The sequence below is a fragment of the Mesoplodon mirus genome (assembly GCF_964341445.2).
Source record: "Mesoplodon mirus genome assembly, chromosome: 1".
Lineage (NCBI taxonomy): Eukaryota > Metazoa > Chordata > Mammalia > Artiodactyla > Ziphiidae > Mesoplodon > Mesoplodon mirus.
In genome coordinates, this window is record NC_138976.1 from 157,388,439 (window position 1) to 157,403,444 (window position 15,006).

A 15,006-nucleotide genomic window follows, 5' to 3' on the forward strand; every position below is an offset into this window, starting at 1 on the left:
ATCATGAGCTCATGTTTAGCTAAACAGCTGACCTTGTAAGAGGCTTAGGTGTGAACGCTCGTAAGTTTCAGCAGAAAGTCGGCAAAGATTTATTTGTGTCCCTCCAATGAGTGGCCCGCAAGGACCCCGTTTTCTACAAGTGTTGGTCCAATACTCCCTCTAGAGGCAGGGGACTCAGACAGGGCTGTTTTGCGGCCCCCATCTGGGGCAGGGGCAGTGGGCGGAGTGTGACCCAGGCAGGAGGCCCTCCGCGTGTGTCCCAGGGTCCCATCTGCCTGCGAACTTCGGTCACCTGGCAGGAAGCTACGATGCCCAGACCTATGCTTTTCTGTGCAGCGCGGTGTACTGCGCGGACACGTTCCACACACACTTCAAGTTAGAGGGCGGCCTGAGTGGAAAGGTGAGAATTTGGGCAGCTGTGCAGACAAAGAAGGCGCCCTTTGGCCTGGGCCTAAAAACTTGTGACACTCCACTGGGCCTGCCGGACTCTGCGGGCCCTGCCCTGGACCCCCTGCTCCCCTGCCCTTTGTTCAGTCACAGCAGAGATGGCCACACCCACTCCCTCAGTGAGGGCAGTGTTCCAACCTACCTCAGCACCGCCCCCTCTCCGCAGGTTACCATGGACTACAGAGGCTGCATTCTGAGGCCAGGGCGTTCCGAGAATGCCAAGGGCAGACATGATGACCTTAAATGATTTCCTCTTGTGTCAGTGTTGGTAAACTTTAGGAGCTAGGAAATGGTCCACTTGACAGAAATGTTCAAATTTACTGGCATTTCATATATTCTCTGCTCTAACATTGTCCTGACTCTTTCTGTATATTCTTTACTTATGTTTTGGTTTTCCTTAATCAAAGTGTGTCTTTTAAATCTTTTCAAAGAAGATTCTTTGGACTTACTAAATCACCTGAATTTTATACGTTTTCTGTTGTATTAAGTTCTGCTCATATCTTTATTTATCTTTTCTCTATGTTCTCAGGGTTTATTGTTTTCATCTTCAGATGTCAATTAAAACACTTGGTTATTCATTTTAATAAATCTTTTTACTTATAAAGATTTGAACTTTTGAAGATTCCAGCTTACTTGTACGTGTCTAAGGGTCAGGTCCTCTCCATTGTTGCTGGCCTAAGGCTTAGTTCACCATATAGCAATGTATATATTGACCTATTTTCCCCTCGACTTTCTGTGATTCCCTACATCTCACCTTTCTTTGCAGACAAGCCATTTGAAATACCCTTAACTTATTTCACAGCCAATTAGTCTTTGAAATAATGTGTATTTTTTAGAGAAATCTTCTTATATAATTAGGCAGAAAATCTGACCTGCCATAGTTTTCAAAACAGCATAATTTCACTCTTCTCAATGATTAATCTGTTGTATTACACAACCTTGGAGTATTTAGCTTTATCAATGACATGTCCTTGAAAAATGTTTTAGAGATCCTACCAGTCTTTGAAAACATCCTTGTGCCTTGTTTCAGTTCCAGTTTTATGTATATTTTCTGCCTTGCACCCGATTATTCCTTCATCTGATGGATGGCCTTGGGAATCTAATTCTGGTATTGATGGTTTTGGCTGATTGTCTCCCCTTGTAGCTGCTTTCTTAAATATTGTGTAAATTTAGATCATGAGCTCATGTTTAGCTAAACAGCTGACCTTGTAAGAGGCTTAGGTGTGAACGCTCGTAAGTTTCAGCAGAAAGTCGGCAAAGATTTATTTGTGTCCCTCCAATGAGTGGCCTGCAAGGACCCCGTTTTCTACAAGTGTTGGTCCAATACTCCCTCTAGAGGCAGGTGACTCAGACAGGGCTGCTTTGCGGCCCCCTATCTGGGGCAGGGGCCGTGGGCGGCCTGTGACCCGCGCCGGAGCCTCTCCGCGTGTGTCCCAGGGACCCATCTGCCTTCGAACTTCGGTCACATGGCAGGAAGCTACGATGCCCAGACCTATGCTTAACTGTGCAGCGCGGTATACTGCGCGGACACGTTCCACACAGACTTCAAGTAAGAGGGCGGCCTGAGTGGAAAGGTGAGAATTTGGGCAGCTGTGCAGACAAAGAAGGCGCCCTTTGTCCTGGGCCTAAAAGCTTGTGACACTCCACTGGGCCTGCCGGTCTCTGAGGGCCCTGCCCTGGGCCCCCTGCTCCCCTGCCCTTTGTTCAGTCACAGCAGAGATGGCCACACCCACTCCCTCAGTGAGGGCAGTGTTCCAAACTCCCTCAGCCCCGCCCCCTCTCCGCAGGTTACCATGGACTACAGAGGCTGCATTCTGAGGCCAGGGCGTTCCGAGAATGCCAAGGGCAGACATGATGACCTTAAATGATTTCCTCTTGTGTCAGTGTTGGTAAACTTTAGGAGCTAGGAAATGGTCCACTTGACAGAAATGTTCAAATTTACTGGCATTTCATATATTCTCTGCTCTAACATTGTCCTGACTCTTTCTGTACATTCTTTACTTATGTTTTGGTTTTCCTTAATCAAAGTGTGTCTTTTAAATCTTTTCAAAGAAGATTCTTTGGACTTACTAAATCACCTGAATTTTATACGTTTTCTGTTGTATTAAGTTCTGCTCATATCTTTATTTATCTTTTCTCTATGTTCTCAGGGTTTATTGTTTTCATCTTCTGATGTCAATTAAAACACTTGGTTATTGATTTTAATAAATCTTTTTACTTATAAAGATTTGAACTTTTGAAGATTCCAGCTTACTTGTACGTGTCTAAGGGTCAGGTCCTCTCCATTGTTGCTGGCCTAAGGCTTAGTTCACCATACAGCAATGTATATATTGACCTATTTTCCCCTCGACTTTCTGTGATTCCCTACATCTCACCTTTCTTTGCAGACAAGCCATTTGAAATACCCTTAACTTATTTCACAGCCAATAAGTCTTTGAAATAATGTGTATTTTTTAGAGAAATCTTCTTCTATAATTAGGCAGAAAATCTGACCTGCCATAGTTTTCAAAACAGCATAATTTCACTCTTCTCAATGATTAATCTGTTGTATTACACAACCTTGGAGTATTTAGCTTTATCAATGACATGTCCTTGAAAAATGTTTTAGAGATCCTACCAGTCTTTGAAAACATCCTTGTGCCTTGTTTCAGTTCCAGTTTTATGTATATTTTCTGCCTTGCACCCGATTATTCCTACATCTGATGGATGGCCTTGGGAATCTAATTCTGGTATTGATGGTTTTGGCTGATTGTCTCCCCTTGTAGCTGCTTTCTTCATTATTGTGTAAATTTAGATCATGAGCTCATGTTTAGCTAAACAGCTGACCTTGTAAGAGGCTTAGGTGTGAACGCTCGTAAGTTTCAGCAGAAAGTCGGCAAAGATTTATTTGTGTCCCTCCAATGAGTGGCCTGCAAGGACCCCGTTTTCTACAAGTGTTGGTCCAATACTCCCTCTAGAGGCAGGTGATTCAGACAGGGCTGCTTTGCGGCCCCCTATCTGGGGCAGGGGCCGTGGGCGGCCTGTGACCCGCGCCGGAGCCTCTCCGCGTGTGTCCCAGGGACCCATCTGCCTTCGAACTTCGGTCACATGGCAGGAAGCTACGATGCCCAGACCTATGCTTAACTGTGCAGCGCGGTATACTGCGCGGACACGTTCCACACAGACTTCAAGTAAGAGGGCGGCCTGAGTGGAAAGGTGAGAGTTTGGGCAGCTGTGCAGACAAAGAAGGCGCCCTTTGGCCTGGGCCTAAAAGCTTGTGACACTCCACTGGGCCTGCCGGGCTCTGAGGGCCCTGCCCTGGGCCCCCTGCTCCCCTGCCCTTTGTTCAGTCACAGCAGAGATGGCCACACCCACTCCCTCAGTGAGGGCAGTGTTCCAAACTCCCTCAGCCCCGCCCCCTCTCCGCAGGTTACCATGGACTACAGAGGCTGCATTCTGAGGCCAGGGCGTTCCGAGAATGCCAAGGGCAGACATGATGACCTTAAATGATTTCCTCTTGTGTCAGTGTTGGTAAACTTTAGGAGCTAGGAAATGGTCCACTTGACAGAAATGTTCAAATTTACTGGCATTTCATATATTCTCTGCTCTAACATTGTCCTGACTCTTTCTGTACATTCTTTACTTATGTTTTGGTTTTCCTTAATCAAAGTGTGTCTTTTAAATCTTTTCAAAGAAGATTCTTTGGACTTACTAAATCACCTGAATTTTATACGTTTTCTGTTGTATTAAGTTCTGCTCATATCTTTATTTATCTTTTCTCTATGTTCTCAGGGTTTATTGTTTTCATCTTCTGATGTCAATTAAAACACTTGGTTATTCATTTTAATAAATCTTTTTACTTATAAAGATTTGAACTTTTGAAGATTCCAGCTTACTTGTACGTGTCTAAGGGTCAGGTCCTCTCCATTGTTGCTGGCCTAAGGCTTAGTTCACCATACAGCAATGTATATATTGACCTATTTTCCCCTCGACTTTCTGTGATTCCCTACATCTCACCTTTCTTTGCAGACAAGCCATTTGAAATACCCTTAACTTATTTCACAGCCAATAAGTCTTTGAAATAATGTGTATTTTTTAGAGAAATCTTCTTATATAATTAGGCAGAAAATCTGACCTGCCATAGTTTTCAAAACAGCATAATTTCACTCTTCTCAATGATTAATCTGTTGTATTACACAACCTTGGAGTATTTAGCTTTATCAATGACATGTCCTTGAAAAATGTTTTAGAGATCCTACCAGTCTTTGAAAACATCCTTGTGCCTTGTTTCAGTTCCAGTTTTATGTATATTTTCTGCCTTGCACCCGATTATTCCTACATCTGATGGATGGCCTTGGGAATCTAATTCTGGTATTGATGGTTTTGGCTGATTGTCTCCCATTGTACCTGCTTTCTTCAATATTGTGTAAATTTAGATCATGAGCTCATGTTTAGCTAAACAGCTGACCTTGTAAGAGGCTTAGGTGTGAACGCTCGTAAGTTTCAGCAGAAAGTCGGCAAAGATTTATTTGTGTCCCTCCAATGAGTGGCCCGCAAGGACCCCGTTTTCTACAAGTGTTGGTCCAATACTCCCTATAGAGGCAGGGGACTCAGACAGGGCTGCTTTGCGGCCCCCGATCTGGGGCAGGGGCAGTGGGCGGCCTGTGACCCGGGCAGGAGCCCATCCGCGTGTGTCCCAGGGACCCATCAGCCTGCGAACTTCGGTCACCTGGCAGGAAGCTACGATGCCCAGACCTATGCTTAGCTGTGCAGCGCGGTATACTGCACGGACACGTTCCACACACACTTCAAGTAAGAGGGTGGCCTGAGTGGAAAGGTGAGAGTTTGGGCAGCTGTGCAGACAAAGAAGGCGCCCTTTGGCCTGGGCCTAAAAGCTTGTGACACTCCACTGGGCCTGCCGGGCTCTGAGGGCCCTGCCCTGGGCCCCCTGCTCCCCTGCCCTTTGTTCAGTCACAGCAGAGATGGCCACACCCACTCCCTCATTGAGGGCAGTGTTCCAACCTCCCTCAGCCCCGCCCCCTCTCCGCAGGTTACCATGGACCACAGAGGCTGCATTCTGAGGCCAGGGCGTTCCGAGAATGCCAAGGGCAGACATGATGACCTTAAATGATTTCCTCTTGTGTCAGTGTTGGTAAACTTTAGGAGCTAGGAAATGGTCCACTTTACAGAAATGTTCAAATTTACTGGCATTTCATATATTCTCTGCTCTAACATTGTCCTGACTCTTTCAGTATATTCTTTACTTATGTTTTGGTTTTCCTTAATCAAAGTGTGTCTTTTAAATCTTTTCAAAGAAGATTCTTTGGACTTACTAAATCACCTGAATTTTATACGTTTTCTGTTGTATTAAGTTCTGCTCATAACTTTATTTATCTTTTCTCTATGTTCTCAGGGTTTATTGTTTTCATCTTCTGATGTCAATTAAAACACTTGGTTATTCATTTTAATAAATCTTTTTACTTATAAAGATTTGAACTTTTGAAGATTCCAGCTTACTTGTACGTGTCTAAGGGTCAGGTCCTCTCCATTGTTGCTGGCCTAAGGCTTAGTTCACCATACAGCAATGTATATATTGACCTATTTTCCCCTCGACTTTCTGTGATTCCCTACATCTCACCTTTCTTTGCAGACAAGCCATTTGAAATACCCTAAACTTATTTCACAGCCAATAAGTCTTTGAAATAATGTGTATTTTTTAGAGAAATCTTCTTATATAATTAGGCAGAAAATCTGACCTGCCATAGTTTTCAAAACAGCATAATTTCACTCTTCTCAATGATTAATCTGTTGTATTACACAACCTTGGAGTATTTAGCTTTATCAATGACATGTCCTTGAAAAATGTTTTAGAGATCCTACCAGTCTTTGAAAACATCCTTGTGCCTTGTTTCAGTTCCAGTTTTATGTATATTTTCTGCCTTGCACCCGATTATTCCTACATCTGATGGATGGCCTTGGGAATCTAATTCTGGTATTGATGGTTTTGGCTGATTGTCTCCCCTTGTAGCTGCTTTCTTAAATATTGTGTAAATTTAGATCATGAGCTCATGTTTAGCTAAACAGCTGACCTTGTAAGAGGCTTAGGTGTGAACGCTCGTAAGTTTCAGCAGAAAGTCGGCGAAGATTTATTTGTGTCCCTCCAATGAGTGGCCTGCAAGGACCCCGTTTTCTACAAGTGTTGGTCCAATACTCCCTCTAGAGGCAGGGGACTCAGACAGGGCTGCTTTGCGGCTCCCGATCTGGGGCAGGGGCAGTGGGCGGCCTGTGACCCGGGCAGGAGCCTCTCCGCGTGTGTCCCAGGGACCCATCTGCCTGCGAACTTCAGTCACCTGGCAGGAAGCTACGATGCCCAGACCTATGCTTAGCTGTGCAGCGCGGTATACTGCGCGGACACGTTCCACACACACTTAAAGTAAGAGGGTGGCCTGAGTGGAAAGGTGAGAATTTGGGCAGCTGTGCAGACAAAGAAGGCGCCCTTTGGCCTGGGCCTAAAAGCTTGTGACACTCCACTGGGCCTGCCGGGCTCTGAGGGCCCTGCCCTGGGCCCCCTGCTCCCCTGCCCTTTGTTCAGTCACAGCAGAGATGGCCACACCCACTCCCTCAGTGAGGGCAGTGTTCCAACCTCCCTCAGCCCCGCCCCCTCTCCGCAGGTTACCATGGACTACAGAGGCTGCATTCTGAGGCCAGGGCGTTCCGAGAATGCCAAGGGCAGACATGATGACCTTAAATGATTTCCTCTTGTGTCAGTGTTGGTAAACTTTAGGAGCTAGGAAATGGTCCACTTGACAGAAATGTTCAAATTTACTGGCATTTCATATATTCTCTGCTCTAACATTGTCCTGACTCTTTCTGTATATTCTTTACTTATGTTTTGGTTTTCCTTAATCAAAGTGTGTCTTTTAAATCTTTTCAAAGAAGATTCTTTGGACTTACTAAATCACCTCAATTTTATACGTTTTCTGTTGTATTAAGTTCTGCTCATATCTTTATTTATCTTTTCTCCATGTTCTCAGGTTTATTGTTTTCATCTTCTGATGTCAATTAAAACACTTGGTTATTGATTTTAATAAATCTTTTTACTTATAAAGATTTGAACTTTTGAAGATTCCAGCTTACTTGTACGTGTCTAAGGGTCAGGTCCTCTCCATTGTTGCTGGCCTAAGGCTTAGTTCACCATACAGCAATGTATATATTGACCTATTTTCCCCTCGACTTTCTGTGATTCCCTACATCTCACCTTTCTTTGCAGACAAGCCATTTGAAATACCCTTAACTTATTTCACAGCCAATAAGTCTTTGAAATAATGTGTATTTTTTAGAGAAATCTTCTTCTATAATTAGGCAGAAAATCTGACCTGCCATAGTTTTCAAAACAGCATAATTTCACTCTTCTCAATGATTAATCTGTTGTATTACACAACCTTGGAGTATTTAGCTTTATCAATGACATGTCCTTGAAAAATGTTTTAGAGATCCTACCAGTCTTTGAAAACATCCTTGTGCCTTGTTTCAGTTCCAGTTTTATGTATATTTTCTGCCTTGCACCCGATTATTCCTACATCTGATGGATGGCCTTGGGAATCTAATTCTGGTATTGATGGTTTTGGCTGATTGTCTCCCCTTGTAGCTGCTTTCTTCATTATTGTGTAAATTTAGATCATGAGCTCATGTTTAGCTAAACAGCTGACCTTGTAAGAGGCTTAGGTGTGAACGCTCGTAAGTTTCAGCAGAAAGTCGGCAAAGATTTATTTGTGTCCCTCCAATGAGTGGCCTGCAAGGACCCCGTTTTCTACAAGTGTTGGTCCAATACTCCCTCTAGAGGCAGGTGATTCAGACAGGGCTGCTTTGCGGCCCCCTATCTGGGGCAGGGGCCGTGGGCGGCCTGTGACCCGCGCCGGAGCCTCTCCGCGTGTGTCCCAGGGACCCATCTGCCTTCGAACTTCGGTCACATGGCAGGAAGCTACGATGCCCAGACCTATGCTTAACTGTGCAGCGCGGTATACTGCGCGGACACGTTCCACACAGACTTCAAGTAAGAGGGCGGCCTGAGTGGAAAGGTGAGAGTTTGGGCAGCTGTGCAGACAAAGAAGGCGCCCTTTGGCCTGGGCCTAAAAGCTTGTGACACTCCACTGGGCCTGCCGGGCTCTGAGGGCCCTGCCCTGGGCCCCCTGCTCCCCTGCCCTTTGTTCAGTCACAGCAGAGATGGCCACACCCACTCCCTCAGTGAGGGCAGTGTTCCAAACTCCCTCAGCCCCGCCCCCTCTCCGCAGGTTACCATGGACTACAGAGGCTGCATTCTGAGGCCAGGGCGTTCCGAGAATGCCAAGGGCAGACATGATGACCTTAAATGATTTCCTCTTGTGTCAGTGTTGGTAAACTTTAGGAGCTAGGAAATGGTCCACTTGACAGAAATGTTCAAATTTACTGGCATTTCATATATTCTCTGCTCTAACATTGTCCTGACTCTTTCTGTACATTCTTTACTTATGTTTTGGTTTTCCTTAATCAAAGTGTGTCTTTTAAATCTTTTCAAAGAAGATTCTTTGGACTTACTAAATCACCTGAATTTTATACGTTTTCTGTTGTATTAAGTTCTGCTCATATCTTTATTTATCTTTTCTCTATGTTCTCAGGGTTTATTGTTTTCATCTTCTGATGTCAATTAAAACACTTGGTTATTCATTTTAATAAATCTTTTTACTTATAAAGATTTGAACTTTTGAAGATTCCAGCTTACTTGTACGTGTCTAAGGGTCAGGTCCTCTCCATTGTTGCTGGCCTAAGGCTTAGTTCACCATACAGCAATGTATATATTGACCTATTTTCCCCTCGACTTTCTGTGATTCCCTACATCTCACCTTTCTTTGCAGACAAGCCATTTGAAATACCCTTAACTTATTTCACAGCCAATAAGTCTTTGAAATAATGTGTATTTTTTAGAGAAATCTTCTTATATAATTAGGCAGAAAATCTGACCTGCCATAGTTTTCAAAACAGCATAATTTCACTCTTCTCAATGATTAATCTGTTGTATTACACAACCTTGGAGTATTTAGCTTTATCAATGACATGTCCTTGAAAAATGTTTTAGAGATCCTACCAGTCTTTGAAAACATCCTTGTGCCTTGTTTCAGTTCCAGTTTTATGTATATTTTCTGCCTTGCACCCGATTATTCCTACATCTGATGGATGGCCTTGGGAATCTAATTCTGGTATTGATGGTTTTGGCTGATTGTCTCCCATTGTACCTGCTTTCTTCAATATTGTGTAAATTTAGATCATGAGCTCATGTTTAGCTAAACAGCTGACCTTGTAAGAGGCTTAGGTGTGAACGCTCGTAAGTTTCAGCAGAAAGTCGGCAAAGATTTATTTGTGTCCCTCCAATGAGTGGCCCGCAAGGACCCCGTTTTCTACAAGTGTTGGTCCAATACTCCCTCTAGAGGCAGGGGACTCAGACAGGGCTGCTTTGCGGCCCCCGATCTGGGGCAGGGGCAGTGGGCGGCCTGTGACCCGGGCAGGAGCCCATCCGCGTGTGTCCCAGGGACCCATCAGCCTGCGAACTTCGGTCACCTGGCAGGAAGCTACGATGCCCAGACCTATGCTTAGCTGTGCAGCGCGGTATACTGCACGGACACGTTCCACACACACTTCAAGTAAGAGGGTGGCCTGAGTGGAAAGGTGAGAGTTTGGGCAGCTGTGCAGACAAAGAAGGCGCCCTTTGGCCTGGGCCTAAAAGCTTGTGACACTCCACTGGGCCTGCCGGGCTCTGAGGGCCCTGCCCTGGGCCCCCTGCTCCCCTGCCCTTTGTTCAGTCACAGCAGAGATGGCCACACCCACTCCCTCATTGAGGGCAGTGTTCCAACCTCCCTCAGCCCCGCCCCCTCTCCGCAGGTTACCATGGACCACAGAGGCTGCATTCTGAGGCCAGGGCGTTCCGAGAATGCCAAGGGCAGACATGATGACCTTAAATGATTTCCTCTTGTGTCAGTGTTGGTAAACTTTAGGAGCTAGGAAATGGTCCACTTTACAGAAATGTTCAAATTTACTGGCATTTCATATATTCTCTGCTCTAACATTGTCCTGACTCTTTCAGTATATTCTTTACTTATGTTTTGGTTTTCCTTAATCAAAGTGTGTCTTTTAAATCTTTTCAAAGAAGATTCTTTGGACTTACTAAATCACCTGAATTTTATACGTTTTCTGTTGTATTAAGTTCTGCTCATAACTTTATTTATCTTTTCTCTATGTTCTCAGGGTTTATTGTTTTCATCTTCTGATGTCAATTAAAACACTTGGTTATTCATTTTAATAAATCTTTTTACTTATAAAGATTTGAACTTTTGAAGATTCCAGCTTACTTGTACGTGTCTAAGGGTCAGGTCCTCTCCATTGTTGCTGGCCTAAGGCTTAGTTCACCATACAGCAATGTATATATTGACCTATTTTCCCCTCGACTTTCTGTGATTCCCTACATCTCACCTTTCTTTGCAGACAAGCCATTTGAAATACCCTAAACTTATTTCACAGCCAATAAGTCTTTGAAATAATGTGTATTTTTTAGAGAAATCTTCTTATATAATTAGGCAGAAAATCTGACCTGCCATAGTTTTCAAAACAGCATAATTTCACTCTTCTCAATGATTAATCTGTTGTATTACACAACCTTGGAGTATTTAGCTTTATCAATGACATGTCCTTGAAAAATGTTTTAGAGATCCTACCAGTCTTTGAAAACATCCTTGTGCCTTGTTTCAGTTCCAGTTTGATGTATATTTTCTGCCTTGCACCCGATTATTCCTACATCTGATGGATGGCCTTGGGAATCTAATTCTGGTATTGATGGTTTTGGCTGATTGTCTCCCCTTGTAGCTGCTTTCTTAAATATTGTGTAAATTTAGATCATGAGCTCATGTTTAGCTAAACAGCTGACCTTGTAAGAGGCTTAGGTGTGAACGCTCGTAAGTTTCAGCAGAAAGTCGGCGAAGATTTATTTGTGTCCCTCCAATGAGTGGCCTGCAAGGACCCCGTTTTCTACAAGTGTTGGTCCAATACTCCCTCTAGAGGCAGGGGACTCAGACAGGGCTGCTTTGCGGCTCCCGATCTGGGGCAGGGGCAGTGGGCGGCCTGTGACCCGGGCAGGAGCCTCTCCGCGTGTGTCCCAGGGACCCATCTGCCTGCGAACTTCAGTCACCTGGCAGGAAGCTACGATGCCCAGACCTATGCTTAGCTGTGCAGCGCGGTATACTGCGCGGACACGTTCCACACACACTTAAAGTAAGAGGGTGGCCTGAGTGGAAAGGTGAGAATTTGGGCAGCTGTGCAGACAAAGAAGGCGCCCTTTGGCCTGGGCCTAAAAGCTTGTGACACTCCACTGGGCCTGCCGGGCTCTGAGGGCCCTGCCCTGGGCCCCCTGCTCCCCTGCCCTTTGTTCAGTCACAGCAGAGATGGCCACACCCACTCCCTCAGTGAGGGCAGTGTTCCAACCTCCCTCAGCCCCGCCCCCTCTCCGCAGGTTACCATGGACTACAGAGGCTGCATTCTGAGGCCAGGGCGTTCCGAGAATGCCAAGGGCAGACATGATGACCTTAAATGATTTCCTCTTGTGTCAGTGTTGGTAAACTTTAGGAGCTAGGAAATGGTCCACTTGACAGAAATGTTCAAATTTACTGGCATTTCATATATTCTCTGCTCTAACATTGTCCTGACTCTTTCTGTATATTCTTTACTTATGTTTTGGTTTTCCTTAATCAAAGTGTGTCTTTTAAATCTTTTCAAAGAAGATTCTTTGGACTTACTAAATCACCTCAATTTTATACGTTTTCTGTTGTATTAAGTTCTGCTCATATCTTTATTTATCTTTTCTCCATGTTCTCAGGTTTATTGTTTTCATCTTCTGATGTCAATTAAAACACTTGGTTATTGATTTTAATAAATCTTTTTACTTATAAAGATTTGAACTTTTGAAGATTCCAGCTTACTTGTACGTGTCTAAGGGTCAGGTCCTCTCCATTGTTGCTGGCCTAAGGCTTAGTTCACCATACAGCAATGTATATATTGACCTATTTTCCCCTCGACTTTCTGTGATTCCCTACATCTCACCTTTCTTTGCAGACAAGCCATTTGAAATACCCTTAACTTATTTCACAGCCAATAAGTCTTTGAAATAATGTGTATTTTTTAGAGAAATCTTCTTCTATAATTAGGCAGAAAATCTGACCTGCCATAGTTTTCAAAACAGCATAATTTCACTCTTCTCAATGATTAATCTGTTGTATTACACAACCTTGGAGTATTTAGCTTTATCAATGACATGTCCTTGAAAAATGTTTTAGAGATCCTACCAGTCTTTGAAAACATCCTTGTGCCTTGTTTCAGTTCCAGTTTTATGTATATTTTCTGCCTTGCACCCGATTATTCCTACATCTGATGGATGGCCTTGGGAATCTAATTCTGGTATTGATGGTTTTGGCTGATTGTCTCCCCTTGTAGCTGCTTTCTTCATTATTGTGTAAATTTAGATCATGAGCTCATGTTTAGCTAAACAGCTGACCTTGTAAGAGGCTTAGGTGTGAACGCTCGTAAGTTTCAGCAGAAAGTCGGCAAAGATTTATTTGTGTCCCTCCAATGAGTGGCCTGCAAGGACCCCGTTTTCTACAAGTGTTGGTCCAATACTCCCTCTAGAGGCAGGTGATTCAGACAGGGCTGCTTTGCGGCCCCCTATCTGGGGCAGGGGCCGTGGGCGGCCTGTGACCCGCGCCGGAGCCTCTCCGCGTGTGTCCCAGGGACCCATCTGCCTTCGAACTTCGGTCACATGGCAGGAAGCTACGATGCCCAGACCTATGCTTAACTGTGCAGCGCGGTATACTGCGCGGACACGTTCCACACAGACTTCAAGTAAGAGGGCGGCCTGAGTGGAAAGGTGAGAGTTTGGGCAGCTGTGCAGACAAAGAAGGCGCCCTTTGGCCTGGGCCTAAAAGCTTGTGACACTCCACTGGGCCTGCCGGGCTCTGAGGGCCCTGCCCTGGGCCCCCTGCTCCCCTGCCCTTTGTTCAGTCACAGCAGAGATGGCCACACCCACTCCCTCAGTGAGGGCAGTGTTCCAAACTCCCTCAGCCCCGCCCCCTCTCCGCAGGTTACCATGGACTACAGAGGCTGCATTCTGAGGCCAGGGCGTTCCGAGAATGCCAAGGGCAGACATGATGACCTTAAATGATTTCCTCTTGTGTCAGTGTTGGTAAACTTTAGGAGCTAGGAAATGGTCCACTTGACAGAAATGTTCAAATTTACTGGCATTTCATATATTCTCTGCTCTAACATTGTCCTGACTCTTTCTGTACATTCTTTACTTATGTTTTGGTTTTCCTTAATCAAAGTGTGTCTTTTAAATCTTTTCAAAGAAGATTCTTTGGACTTACTAAATCACCTCAATTTTATACGTTTTCTGTTGTATTAAGTTCTGCTCATATCTTTATTTATCTTTTCTCTATGTTCTCAGGGTTTATTGTTTTCATCTTCTGATGTCAATTAAAACACTTGGTTATTCATTTTAATAAATCTTTTTACTTACAAAGATTTGAACTTTTGAAGATTCCAGCTTACTTGTACGTGTCTAAGGGTCAGGTCCTCTCCATTGTTGCTGGCCTAAGGCTTAGTTCACCATACAGCAATGTATATATTGACCTATTTTCCCCTCGACTTTCTGTGATTCCCTACATCTCACCTTTCTTTGCAGACAAGCCATTTGAAATACCCTTAACTTATTTCACAGCCAATAAGTCTTTGAAATAATGTGTATTTTTTAGAGAAATCTTCTTATATAATTAGGCAGAAAATCTGACCTGCCATAGTTTTCAAAACAGCATAATTTCACTCTTCTCAATGATTAATCTGTTGTATTACACAACCTTGGAGTATTTAGCTTTATCAATGACATGTCCTTGAAAAATGTTTTAGAGATCCTACCAGTCTTTGAAAACATCCTTGTGCCTTGTTTCAGTTCCAGTTTTATGTATATTTTCTGCCTTGCACCCGATTATTCCTACATCTGATGGATGGCCTTGGGAATCTAATTCTGGTATTGATGGTTTTGGCTGATTGTCTCCCCTTGTAGCTGCTTTCTTCAATATTGTGTAAATTTAGATCATGAGCTCATGTTTAGCTAAACAGCTGACCTTGTAAGAGGCTTAGGTGTGAACGCTCGTAAGTTTCAGCAGAAAGTCGGCAAAGATTTCTTTGTGTCCCTCCAATGAGTGGCCCGCAAGGACCCCGTTTTCTACAAGTGTTGGTCCAATACTCCCTCTAGAGGCAGGGGACTCAGACAGGGCTGCTTTGCGGCCCCCGATCTGGGTCAGGGGCAGTGGGCGGCCTGTGGCCCGGGCAGGAGCCTCTCCACGTGTGTCCCAGGGACCCATCTGCCTGCGAACTTCTGTCACCTGGCAGGAAGCTACGATGCCCAGAACTATGCTTAGCTGTGCAGGGCGGTGTGCTGCGCGGACACGTTCCACACACACTTCAAGTAAGAGGGCAGCCTGAGTGGAAAGGTGAGAGTTTGGGCAGCTG